The sequence below is a fragment of the Cygnus olor genome, chromosome 1, assembly GCF_009769625.2.
Source record: "Cygnus olor isolate bCygOlo1 chromosome 1, bCygOlo1.pri.v2, whole genome shotgun sequence".
NCBI classification, from domain to species: domain Eukaryota; kingdom Metazoa; phylum Chordata; class Aves; order Anseriformes; family Anatidae; genus Cygnus; species Cygnus olor.
Genome location: NC_049169.1, coordinates 79,796,013 through 79,810,503, shown reverse-complemented (window position 1 = coordinate 79,810,503; position 14,491 = coordinate 79,796,013). Strand labels below are relative to the sequence as shown.

Here is a 14,491-nt window from a genome sequence, read left to right as displayed (position 1 = left end):
AATGGAAAGAAAACAACATGTAAGTGTACATGTTAAAAATAATAAAAATAAAAAATAATTTTAAAAAGCCTGAGAATAGATGATAGGTTATTAGAAATTATGGGGGAAAAGATCACGTAAGAAGGCCTGTAGGTGACACAGACCTCAGTATCTTGAGAATAAATACCTTCTTACAATGTGTTCTCTACTTCTGCATTTCAAGCCTATTGATGAAGAACAGGAATGCATAATGATTAAATTATTTGTGTGATGCCACACAAATTACAGTCAAACACTGACCCCAACACTCTTGAATCCCAGGTCAAGCAGTTCATGAGCTAATTGCTGTCTGTTGGCTGGTATGAACAGAGGCCTCATATCCCCCTACTCTCTGCACAGCATCTATTTCTTTTCTCAATAGAGGTCTATTAAGAGAAGGGTGTCCTAATTCAGATGCTACTCAAGATATAGAGTAGAATAGACAAAATACTTCCCCATTTTCTATATTCCCCATGAACTTTGAAATGGTAAAAACAAAGGCATACCCAGAAATGGCTCATTTTTTTAATCTGTAGAAAGATGGGCAGAGAGGAAAGCAAACTACGCCCCATCACATCATAGACTTTAATGCTTCCCATAGAATCATAGAATCATTTAGGTTAAAAACCTTAGACCTCTAAGATCATCAAGTCAAATTATCAACCTAGCACTGCCTAATCTACCACTAAACAATGTCCCTAACCAGCACAGCTACATATCTTTGAATACTTCCAGGGATGGTAACAGCTACTTCCCTGGGCAGCCTGTTCCAATGCTGCACAACCCTTTCAGTGAAGAAATTTTTCCTAATATCCAACCTAAACCTCCCCTGGCATAAATGAGGCCATTTCCTCTTGTCCTATTGCTTGTTACTTGGGAGAAGAGACCGATCTACACCTTACCAGAACTTTCTTTGAGGTAGTTGTAGAGAGCAATAAGATCTCCCCTGAGCCTCCTTTTCTCTAGGCTAAATAACCCCAGTTCCCTCAGCTGCCCCTCATAAGACTTGGTCTCTAGACCCTTCAGTAGCTTTGTTACCTTTCTTTGGACACACTCCAGCACCTCAATGTCCTTCTTGTAGTAAGGGGTCCCAAACTGAACACAGTATTTGACAGACACAGTATGGTGCGGCCTCACCAGAGCCAAGTACAGAGGGACAATCACTTCCCTAGCCCTGCTGGCCACACTATTTCTGATGCATGCCAGGATGCTGTTGGCCTTCTTGGCCACCTGAGCACACAGCTGGCTCATATTCAACTGACAATCAACCAACACCCCCAGATCCCTTTCCACCAAGCAGCTTTCCAGCCGCTCTTCCCCCAGCCTGTAATAAATGTTGAATGGGGTTGTTGTGCCCCAAGTGCACGACCCAGCATGTAGCCTTGTTGAACCTCATACAGTTAAATGGCATAAACAAAGGGTAAGAATTCACTACTCATGAAGTATCTACCTATGCCAACAGCTAATTTAGGCACAATATACAACACCATGCAAGAGAATAAATTCTTATGACACATCAAGTCTAAAATCCAGGGCAGCCTGCTAGTGATATTGAGGCAATACATTGCATGCATACTGATTTCTATGCCATTGTTCTTTGTTTTGAAAAAGATCTATATGCAGTTCCTCTGGGAACATAGGTGTCATATCCAAATAAATAAGGAAATCTAGAAACTAGTTTGTTAACAGTTTGTTATGTAACTAGGGAGAGACACCTTCTATGGTTTGGGGGTTCAAGTTCTGTTCTTAAAACATAAGTTAGGGAAAACTTTTATTTTATTTTATTTTATTTTTAGTCCTTTCAGATTTTGGAGATTTAAAATATGTCCTCATCTAATTTTAAAGATTCTGACTGTGTACCCTATGGAGTCATTTTGCATATTATTTTGATCTATTGATAATTTGCTGAACATTTAGAAACAACATAACTCACTAGCTTTTTTTATTTGAAGGATCTTTGACATTTTTTATCTGCTTTTTAGCTAAGTACTTCTTTAGGCTCTTGTGTTCAGTATTTTGAGAGTTACTTTTAATAGATCGGATCTTGCATGTAGTTCATTTGCAGAACTCCTCAAGAAATTTACAGCACAATCTACAAATAAAAGTGCTTCACCTTAGTGTACCTCCTCAGTGGTTTTGCATGACTTTTATAGTTCACCTTTTGAACCTCTTCAACACACTGTCAAACTGACTGTACTTTCCACTTATCTGAGATTACTTTCTCTACGTTGAAATGCAGTTCATTACTTTCTTCAATGGAATTCTAAATCTGTTCTAATCCTTAGCAAGCCTACGCATTATGAAGTAACCACTGTGTTTACCATATGGTTAACCTGATTTATAGTGACCCTGCCACATAATTTTCATTAAGCATGTGATAAGGAAAATACCACACAAACAGGAATGTGACTCCCCCTTCCAGCTTTCCCTTATTCCTCTGAGTGGATTGTGAATGTCACACACCCTCTAGTCTCTATGGAGAACTGCAAGAACTTCCCTTCAGAAATCTTGTATAGTTACTTTTAAGTATATTGAAGAACATAAGACATTGCTTCTCAAGATCACGGTGATGGGTGCAGTCCTTCCTGGATATTTGTAGTTCACCTGCTGATAGAATAAAAATGATCAATAGACTTCCTATCTGTTCGATTATGGATGACACTATAGCATGAAATGTCTCATACTACCATACTGTTAAAATAAAAATGTTTTGTGCTATTTTATCCTGTTTCTGACCATACAAAACAGTCTGACCACTTCTGATCGTTAATAATGTTTTGCAGCTTTCCACAGCATTAGAGCATTTCATCAAAATGTCCTTTGAGAATTCCTACTAATGTAATTGTATATCACCTAACTACATCCCTATTTCACCAGCTGTGGGGTTCTATCTCATGTCATATTCCAAGTCACCATGTAATTATACTGAGTATTGCTCAACAGTAGCAGCTGCTAGCTTCCAAAGTAAAGGAGTTTCTGTGTTGGAAGGAGCAAACGCATATAGATACACATCAAATAACAGCAATGATAAAGCACCTGTTGGAATATAAATACAGTAGTGAATCTGAATAATTTGTCTGCTTAATGTTCAAAGAAAAATGTCTCTAAAAACACAAATGAAGGATGCTTAGAATGACCACACACAGCAAGTACTTTGAGATCTTTGGGTCTAAGATATACAAATGTTGAAGTTTTCATGGTTTTCTTTGTTTGTGGAGTTTTTGAATAAACTACTTTTATATTAATTTTAGGTATATTTTCCAGTGCTAGGCTATCCCAGGCATCTTGGGAATGAGTCCTGCTGAAGAAAGACGGAAAGAAATTGTTGGGTACTTAGGTTTGTGAAGGTACTGTTCTTTTCACAATTAAAAGATAAAGAACTTGGGTTTCAATCAATATTATGTTATCATGATGAAACAACTCACCCTTATCTTACACTTAAGTCAGGCCTAACAGCCCCAGAGTAACAGTAGCAAAAACAAACAAACAAACCAAAGCAAAAACAAACAAACAAAAAAAAACAACAAGGGGAATGAACAGCCGAGAAGAGGCATGGCAACTGTTCCAAAGCAATGGTACAAATGCGTCATGATTTGATAAGTTATAAGACGAGTGGAAACAGCCTTAATCCGAACCAGAGAAGGTTTAGGTTGGATATTGGAAGAAATTTCTTTGCTGAAAGTGTTGTGCAGTATTGGAATAGGCTGCCCAAGTAAGTGGTTGAGTCACCATCCCTGGAATTCTTCAAGAAACATGTAGATTTGACACTTAGTAGCATGTTTTAGTGGTGGACTTCAATATTAAGTTAAAGTTGGACTAGATGATCTTAGAGTACTTTTCCAACCTGAATAATTCTATGATTCTATGATGCAGTGCTTGAATAAACTTCTTTCCTAGCATATTTGCATCATCAATTATTAAACTGAGTATTCTGTACGTCATGAGTACTTTGGCAGACAGCCCATTTTGTTCATTTTTATACTAATTTTGTACAAACATATATAAATCTCAATTTTAGAATAGCTCATTAATCTTCACTTGGCTGAAGATCTTCAAATCTTCACTTTGACCAAGCTGGCTTGTCAAAGCACACTCAGTAGCTGCATCATGTTATGACATCATCCCAAATTGTGAAGATAAAAGCAATAAGAATTCAAATAAAGGTGTTATAAATCTTACGTTTATATATTTGACCAGTAATTTTGCACCGTTAAAATGCCTGGGTCACCGCTTTCCAGAGATGCCCATGTTTCTGTTCCTGGTCAACATTGGAACACATTCCAGTGCCTACTCATGTGGTGTTTTCCCTGCTGACATAACCAGTTAGATAGGAGAGAAATATAAAAGCTATAATGGGACACAGCGATTTCCATGTGGCAGTAGGGCCCATAAACATATGTTACAAATTAAACAGTTTTAAACTAGCCTTTTTTCACTCAAAGAAACCTCCAGTGTTTCTATTATACCCTCTTTATTTAGTTGTTTTCATTGAAAGGGCAGGTTCTGACCTGTTGTGACCAGAGGCTGCAGTGCTGTTAACAAACTGCATGCATTTTTTAAAAAATGCTCTGATTCTGGGAACCTGTATCAATTTTATGACAGCTATGTGGTTTACCTGTCAGTTACCTCTGTGTGAAAACCAGCCCCAGACTTTTTAAGTGGCTCAGTTCTATATGTTAAAATAAGATTGAAAACTAGCAATGACACAATTCTTTCTGTGCCTTTGAATTGACTATTGATCTTGGTAAATAGCACTGACTGCAGTGAAGGAGGTTTTGGCACTAAAAGCTGGTTATTGAGAACCATCTCCCTTACAGAGATAAGAACATTCATCTGCCCCCCTTGGCTTTATTAATGCTTCACTGAACCCAGCTTCCAGAGCCCTCTTTTCTTAGAAAGCTTTTGTCTATAAGGACCTGCCATTTTCCAAGTGGGACTGTATCTGTTTCTATGAAAACTCAAAGACAGGTGTAGCTTATAGCTATTAAATACTAATCTTTTGATATGCATTCATAATGGTAATAAATAATAATAATAATAATAATAATAATAATAATCACTAATACCTGTGAAGTCAGTGGATGGAGGGAAATAGGACAATTCCTAATAGATCTACACACTCATTAAAAAGTCTTCCTGTACTCTCCTTGCAGATGAGTTAAAGTATGAATTATTTACAGGAACAATCTTACAAATAATTTAAAATAAGGAACAACTGAGAAAACTGTGACCTCTTCCACACAAAATTCATGAAGAAATGAACAGAAAAAGAAACATTAATCACTTATGTTATTCATGAGTAATTACTCTTACAGCTTTCCTCTTTGTCCACCCCACTGCCATTGGGAGACATCATAATCACAGCCAAGTTTTTCTCATTTAATATTTTTATCTCCTATGTTCTTCTTTGTCAGACTTGAAACTAGTACAAATAGCTCTCTCTGACTTCAGTGAAGGAATGTCCTTAGACGGTGTAAATAACATATCTCCAGGTCTATTTCTCTTTTCTCTCCCTCTACCTAAGTAAATAATTTGCTAACTCACATGCACAATTCACCTAAATTATGCACCAGAGTGAGCAAAGGCAACATGACTAGACTCTGAGGATCAGACTTCTGATGTGACTTTAGTTGCAGACTTTTTCTTTCAAAAAAATAAAAAGTGTAAGGAAAATGAGATACATACTGCATAAGCATATCCTAAGCAGCCATAAACATCCATTTGCTCTTCCCTTTTCTCCTTTTGCTCTTTATCCAGCTCTCCTGACTGACAGCAGCTGTACTTGTGGAAGCATTTAAGTTCACCGAGAACCTAGAAGAAAAGAGATCCTTTGAGTCTTACGGATTTAATATGAGGTTTTGAGCTCTGTGGAAATCTCAGTAAGCCCAAACTGTGGTATACTCTAGAGACACAGACACAGACACAGACACAGATTTCTAGGTTGGAAGAGACCTCAAGATCATCGAGTCCAACCTCCGACCTAACACTAAGTACTCCACTAAACCATATCGCTAAGCTCTACATCCAAACATCTTTTAAAGACCCCCAGGGATGGTGACTCCACCACCTCCCTGGGCAGCCTGTTCCAATGCTTAATAACCCTTTCGGTAAAGAAGTACTTCCTAACATCCAACCTAAAACTCCCCTGTCGCAACTTTCGCCCATTCCCCCTCGTCCTGTCACCAGGCACGTGGGAGAACAGACCAACCCCCACCTCTCTACAGCCTCCTTTAAGGTAACTGTAGAGAGCGATAAGGTCGCCCCTGAGCCTCCTCTTCTCCAGGCTGAACAAGCCCAGCTCCCTCAGCTGCTCCTCGTAAGACTTGTTCTCCAGACCCCTCACCAGCCTCATGGTCCTTCTCTGGACTCTCTCGAGCACGTCCATGTCCTTCCTGTAGCGAGGGGCCCAAAACTGAACACAGTACTCGAGGTGCGGCCTCACCAGAGCCGAGTACAGGGGCACAATCACTTCCCTAGACCTGCTGGCCACACTGCTTCTTATACAGGCCAGGATGCTGTTGGCCTTCTTGGCCACCTGAGCACACTGCTGGCTCATATTCAGCCGACTATCAACCAATACTCCCAGGTCCTTCTCGGCCAGGCAGCTTTCCAGCCACTCATCTCCCAGCCTGTAGCGCTGCTTGGGGTTGTTGAGCCCCAGGTGCAGGACCCGGCACTTGGCCTTGTTGAACTTCATACAGTTGACCTCAGCCCATCGCTCCAGCCTATCCAGATCCTCCTGCAGAGCCTTCCTGCCCTCGAGCAGATCGACACACGCACTTAGCTTGGTGTCATCTGCAAACTTACTGAGGGTGCACTCGATCCCCTCATCCAGATCATCGATAAAGATATTAAAGAGGACCGGCCCCAGTACCGAGCCCTGGGGGACACCACTAGTGACCAGCCTCCAACCAGATTTGACTCCATTCACCACAACTCTCTGGGCCCGGCTATCCAGCCAGTTTCTAACCCAGCGAAACGTACGCCAGTCCAGGCCCCGAGCAGCCAGTTTCTTGAGGAGAATGTTGTGGGGAACGGTGTCAAAAGCCTTACTGAGGTCAAGGTAAACCACATCCACAGCCCTTCCCTCATCCACCAAGCGCGTCACTTTGTCATAGAAGGAGATCAGGTTCGTCAAGCAGGACCTGCCTTTCATAAACCCATGCTGACTGGGCCTGATCGCCTGCTTGCCCTGCAAGTGCCGCGTGATGACCCTCAAGATAATCTGCTCCATAAAGATCATGACTCCATCCATGATCCATAGAGATCATTACTCATCTCACTCTCTCTATCTCTGGACAGGTAAATGCATGTAAGGTAGTCACTCCTAGCAGGATTTCCCTTCACTTCCTAGAGAATGGAATGCAGCACACAACATTTGCAAAATGAATCCCCTTTCCCATCATGCCTATTGTCACCATATCTGCCAGCATATCTCATTCAGGCATTTAGCACTCCTTGCTACTGTGACCCTAAGGAGTATATAGAAGGCTAGGTTCAGAACTGTAAAATTCTGCCAGATGGCCGCAGGTGAGCTCAAGTTGTATTTCACCTGCAACATTTAATTCCATCCTCCTCATTTAAGATGCAAAAAAACTCCTAATAAACAACACTATGAGATACAAAACTTTTATCTATTTCTTCTGGGAGAATTATCCATCGCTTGTAGTCTCTGAAAAGAAGCCTGTCCTATGAACCCCTAGGCACAAAGAAACCACAAGTACCAGAGGATTAGATATTCATGCTCATAAATGACAAGGCCAGAAAGAAGCCACTACACTAAGGAAGCAATCCCCTACTTAGGTCTAATAACTATCCATGGTCATTAAGCATATTAATGCATTTGTTTAAAGTGTCTGAAAGGCACTAAAACATCAAGAGTCCGTGAGCCCACTGTCCATAGGTCTTGCAGCAGTTACTGAAACCTACTTCACAAAGTTGTGCCCTTTTTTTTCTCCCCTCCAGCATTACCTTTGGTGACATTGCTAAGGGAAGGGAATCACTGGATTAACTGGTTAAACAACCAGAAGCTACTTGGAGAAACTGAAATACAAAGCTGAACTCAAGACCCAGAGTTGCAGATGAAGACCTCTTTGAGATAGGGCAGCTTTAAGATCTCTTGAAGCTATGCTGAGTTGCTTCATGTCAGTGCATCTTACAGCTATTTTAAATTGGAGTCTGCCAAAACCTCCAAGGGGCCATTATGACAGTTAGAGATTACCACTGAATAAAGATTTCTGGTATGTCCCCTTTGTAATACTTGCTGCAGGGTTGCAGGATGAAAATTAAGGACACTATCTCCTTAAAGCTCTTCCACATTTTCTGACTTTTCAGATAATCTTTCTCTTCTCCAACTCCCTTTATCATTTTATCTCATTTCCCCTGGCTCCTTCCACTGGCCTCACTCCTAGTCTGTTCTATAATCTGCATGCTTCCCTTCTCATCCTGCCCTCGGCTGCTCCTTTTCTCACTGAAAGCCCTCTCCAGGATTAAATTTCAGCTTTGCCAGGTATGCTTTAGGCCACTGTCAGCTTTATTCACACTCAAGGCTCATCTTTCTCCCTCTTCCATGTCTTCCTCCCCACCCCCATCAGCCACCAGGAACTGCTATAAATTTTCACATGTATTTTCTTCCTTCATGAGCTTCTTCAACATATGAGCTACAGTTTCTTTCACTTTATCCCTATTATTTTTGATAACCCATATTCACTCTTCTCCACCTCTTTTCTTCTTAGTGATCTTTGAAATTATCATTTGACTTGAAACACTCCTTACAGCCCAGTTGTCTCCTGCAATTCCAGTTTTCTTTAGTGGATGAGTTGGTGTTGGTACAGTCTAGTTTAAACCTTTATTTTATCTGTACCATATATGTGTCAGTGGCCTCAATTCTATTCAACAGCAATGGTTTCCAATGACAGTTAATATTCTGAAGCATGCACTGTATTTACACCTGTCTTCTAATGTAATATATCAGCTCTCTAACCAAGTATGTTTTCACACACCTTTGACATCGGAGAAACTGTCCCTCATTCCTTGTTCCATGCTCTGAAAGTACTCTTTCTACCTCACTCTAGTTTAACTTTCTGTTTCAATATAGCTATCCTGGGAGAGTTATCCCCCAAAACACACTGAATCAAACATATCACACCAGAAAAAACAAACAAACAAACAAAAAAAAAAACACAGACAAATCCCTTCTCAATTAGATACAATACTACTACTAATACTACTAATAATAATAGAAACAAACACACCACTAAGTGACAAAAAATACCCAAGGAATTGTGTGCACTCAACTTGTCTTAACCCCTTCTGAAGCCCTCTCTCATTCACAGTGACAAAATACTTTCAACACTTTCCCCAAGATTAACAGAACACTGCAGTAACGTTTTCTGTCCTTCTTTCAGTGGATTTATTCTGTCAGTGATTGTTCTCTGCTTAAACTAAAAGCTTCTTCCCTGTTCAGCTCACACGGGGCTGAACCCTGCAGTACTAGTCCCACTGAAGCTGGTGGGGGTGCTAACTCTGCAAGAACCAGATGTTGCCCGTTGAACAATCACATTAGGCTGAATGAACCCCCAGAAGTTGTGTGTTCAGATAAACATTCACATCTGAAGGTTTTTAATAAAAACAGGAGACCCACTAAAACAACCTTCCCCACTACCTCCCAGCAATGCTCTCATCTACCTCCTCAAATAAATAAATATGCCCACTAATAACAAAAAAAAAAAAAAGATAGAGATAAGATTTCAACTGTTTAATGTCTTTCTCTAACACCTAGTGGGGTATCCGCAAAGGAGTTCTTTTTCTCACTCAGTGACTTTTTAAGGATGAACACTTCTATTTTATGGTAAATAGCCCCAAATCTGATGTTATTAGAAATGTGTAGTGCTGTCTCTTTCAAAAGGCAAGGCACTTGCTTATTAAATCCTCCCTTCTTTTTCTCCTTTTAACAGAAATTGCTTAATGCAAGAAAACACAAAGAGAAACAGTTTCAAATTAATCAACAAAAGATTGAAGCATTAAATCTTTCCCAACTGTATGTCATTTGACTTTTAAGCATAGAGGTCAGCTGTTTTTTTCTGCTGTGGAAACACATGCAAAAATTTCTAGTGGAAACTCACTTTCTGAAATTTTAATAAACCAATGTATGGTAGAGATATGGGGAAGTAGAGCTCCTAGTAATATTTAGGAGACTGCAGTACCCACAGCATTTAGAATTGTAGCTGTTGGAGTGGTATTTCATTGCTGTCTAGTTACTGCCTTATTGACACCTAGTTTCTTACTTATCTTCCACATTTTTCTTTCTAGACGGTGCAGATACATTGTATGAGAAAGTGATGGGGAAAACTTGTTCTCCTAGTGAAATCACAAAGACTTAAGTGTCTCATTTTATCAAGAATTTAAGATACACAATCAAATTTGATGTTAAAATCAAAGAGAGTCTTCTAATTTTAAAATGTCCTTTCTGGTGAAAAATAGCTTGAAATATGTAAAACCCCAGATAGTCAGAAAATGCTTCAAAGACACTTGAACTAAATCCTGGTGATAACGTAACTTACTGGTAGATAAGGGTGCCATTCACATTTTTTTCCTTGTTCTAATAGGAGATGAAAACCATCAACCTGGAAGAAGACAAGCCCAGTAACACTAGTAGGATAGGCGAGAATACGGAAAGAGAAGGCCTAAAAGACTTTAAGGGGAAGATTTGTCCAAGGAACAAAACCCTTTTTGCAGCCTTTCTGGACAGGTCACACTGTTTCCCCAAGCATGAGGCAGAAGGTTACTCATTTGAGATTGGATGCTGATCCAATGCACTTGTGCTCAGAACAGAAGAACTTTATACTTGAGAATGCCTTTTTTTTTTTTTTTTTTTTTTTCAAGTGAGAAGGAGAAACAGGGCAAAAATACAATGTTCACTAGAAGACTCCCTCTGGGGCTGTTTCCTAGAGGAATCTGCTAGTAAATTAAAGTGATCTGCCTCTGACTTGCTACCCTGAGCTCAACTGGGATGTTCTGCTGCAAAGCAGCAATTCCTCCGACTATTGCAGTCCTAGTTAAGCTGATGCTTGAGTAATGATATCAAAGAAAGACGGATGATACAGGACAGAAAGTCTGTGTTTTCAGAAGCTTCACATGGCAAGGGAATAAATTCTTTTTCTTTGCACTCCTAATTTTATTTATTCATTTATTTATTTTGTCTTTTCTGTTAAGTTATAAGGCCTGTGGGTCTGCAACATTCTTACTCAGCTTTGGACAGGCACATGTGATTAATTAAATCTAAATATACAGCCATTGGAAAATCTGGGAAAGTCCAAATTTATGAACCAGTTCGCTAATTTGGGAGCCACCCTGCTTCAGGTGTTAGGGGCCTGAGAGTGACCCCCTATGCTCTGCTAGGTCTCAGAGCCAGCTCAGAGCCAGCATGGCCCAAGGCTGCAGGGCCACCGGGGTGGTGTGGTGTGTCCCACACTGACCAGCCCCAGTGAGGCGAGCTGGGCCAGCCTGGTGATGGTGACCAGAGTCAGCCACAGCCTAGCCATCCCCAGGAATCACCACAGGCCCCAGGCCTGACCAGGAAGGGGCAGACAGTGGCAGGGTGGCACCCAGACCAGTGAGGCCCAGGGCTGTGGCAGGGCTGGACCTCAGACATGGCCTAAGCTTCGCTGAAAGCCCTCCCAGGGCTGGGGTTGGTCCTGGCTGCATCCTACTCCCATGATTTACTATCAAATGGAAATGTCATGCTAAAAAGCTTCAGCAATGGAATTAGGCAAGGCTATTTTGCAATGTTTATCTCAATTAGAGGGGGAAAAAATAAAAATAAAGTGACTGCTGAGGGATTTTGATGACTGCCAAAGTAGAGAGCCATTTTTTTTTTATGGCTATCACTCTGATTTATGAAGCATTGGTAACATAAGGACCACGGGTAGCTCTTACCTTGGAGACAGCAGTGTCCACTCCCAACCAGGACTTCATAACCCTCAGGAAGCCTTTCTGAGTCCTGTTTCCCTCTCACACCAAGCCCATGCAGCAGCACACATGCTGGCACCAACCCAGCACCACGGCGCAAGGCTTCTGCTTAGTGGCCCTTGGTAGGGACGTCCACCAGTTAAAAATCATTAGACCTGCCACCAACAAAGACAGTTTCAGAAACAGATGAAAATTTGGCACCAGCAAGAACCCTGCTGCAGCTGCATCTGACCAACCAGTCAGTGACAGGTCATCTGTAATTACCCTTGGAGCTTGCAGGAGCTCTTTGATTTATTTATTTATTTTCCCAAAAGTCTCCATAAGAACATTTAAAAGGTAAAATGCAAAACAAACTAAATTCTGCAGGGAGATTCATATTAGCTCCACTGACAAAGCCAAGAGGTTATAACTCCCAACACAGTCGGATGCTGCAGTTAGAGGGAGGAAGGGGTGGTCTTCTCATGTCATTGAACAAGTGCAATTCATATTGGGACAGGTGAGTTAAAACTAGAGCTTGAGTTTCAGATCAGATATTATCGACCCTGTTCTGGTTTACTTGAAAACTAGGGCTAAAATCTGCATGGCCAGGGATACATAGGTCAGTATAGAAGAAGGTGGCTTTACTGCTATCTTGGTCAAAATGACTCCCCAGCCAGGGCAAACACAAAAGGGTACGGGCAAAGGGTACAGACAAAAGGGTCAGGGGAGAGTGATCGTGACTCAGATTCATTCTCTGATCTCTACCTGGGGCAGTGCTGGTATAATCCAGCTCTTAATATGCAAGTTACTGGTGGAGAATACTATAAATACGAAACATCAAAATGTCATTTGCACAGTCACTTTAAACAGATATGTCCTAGCACTCTCTTCCTCCTGTGTGGGAAAGATAATAATCTGTTAAACTTTATCCTGGAACCATATTTTCGCATTTTAATTAGAGACCCAACACATGCACTAAACACACTCTCAATAAACGGCACACCTTAATAAAGTCAGTACAGCATGCTGCTGTAACCCAGCAAGGTCACTACCTGAGAGGATTTACCAACAAGGGAACTGGCTTACTGCCAGGACAACCGGCAAAGATACCAGGGCCCACTTCTGGAGGCCACTGCTGCTGTTGGCCAATGGAGATGTGCAGAGGCAATGTGCTGCCAATTATTTACACCAGTGTTCATCCGCAATAGAGCAAATTAATTTAACTGTCATTTTTATTTCTTTCCAATGGAGGGCTGCTACTGGTCTGAACGCTAATCGCTGGGTGATTATTGGTGGTGGCTGCGCTGTGCAGGCAGCCTAATCCTTTCTTCCTCTTTTGAGCACTATCTCCCTCTGCTGTCATGCCACAGCTCTGCACTTTGACTGCAAAAGGTGACTTCGAAAGCATAACCAAAAGAAGTTAAGTAGAAAACTTGGACAAAATCCTTGTAAAATTTTTGCTTACTAGTAGTTTGTTTCATCAGAAATGCTTCAATGTCAGGAAGGGTCAGTCCAAAACACTGGAGGCTTTCCAGTGGAAAATGCATAAATAAAGAACAGCTAGGAAATACATTTTCTTCTTACATAGCTCCCCAATCAGGTTTCCATTACTAGTAAGAAATAATAGGCAGTAACAGCTTCTTCTCTGGGAGGTAAGTAACACGAATTTCTAAGCAGCTTAGATCCTCTGAGGAGAAGCAAACATGAAAAGTTTTCTTAGCTTTTTGATGGAAAGAAAACATGGTGCAAATGTCTGTCCAAGGCAGCGGTAATTCTTGCATGTCTTTGTATTTATACACAAAATGTGAGGACTCAGAAGCGCCAATACTCAGCATGGCCTTTGAGGTCACCTAAAATAAAATTAAAAAAAAAATACTTAAAGCTTGAATAAAGGTGTTACTCTGTTGCTTTTCATTGGCATGGATGCTTAAGTTCCTTGCAAGTTTGATCTTCATTGCTACTTCAGATAGCATGTTAGCAACCTCTCCAAGAGACCCTGGTTTCTTTGTAGATTGGCAGAACTCCCAAGTCAATCTCAGCTCTGAAAGGTAAAGTGATGACACTGTTAGGATTTTGCTTTGATAGATTTTTCCATCTTTTTGATGAGAAAATCCAAAAGTTCATTTCCTTCCATAAGCCCACAATGAATTTGAAGCAGCAAAGTGATCTCACACTAGGTTTGCAGTGTCAATAGCTGTTTTTATGTTCTCTGTACCCAGGTGGATGAACCATGACAATAAGGTCCTGAGTGATAAAAATGTGTGTTAAATCACAGATTGCAGGCATGAGGCTCCAGTCTTGATAGTCTGTTTTTCCAACTCAAAATGAGGTAGATTTTTTTTGATTACACTGCATTGAATTCTTGCAAGCATTATCCTAAGTTCTACTATGATTTAATAAGGACCAAAATTTATTCTTATTTGGTTATGAATTTTTCAAAACAGTCATTGTATGCATAGGAGAGCAGATTTTGACACTTGCTATTTAATGTACGTATATACTTCAAATTCTTCTCTTAAATGAT

General features: G+C 40.6%; 1 long non-coding RNA gene across 2 annotated transcripts in view; it reads right to left on the bottom strand.

The window, feature by feature from the left end:
• Positions 1-13,409, bottom strand: part of LOC121074322 — a 40,963-nt gene extending 27,554 nt beyond the window's left edge. For both annotated transcript variants that reach the window (XR_005822282.1, XR_005822283.1), the window contains exons 1-2: positions 11,956-13,409; positions 5,704-5,829 (exon numbers count right to left, since the gene is read on the bottom strand). This is a non-coding gene — a long non-coding RNA (uncharacterized LOC121074322). The remainder of the gene's footprint in view (positions 1-5,703; positions 5,830-11,955) is intronic.
• Positions 13,410-14,491: the final 1,082 nt, after the last annotated feature.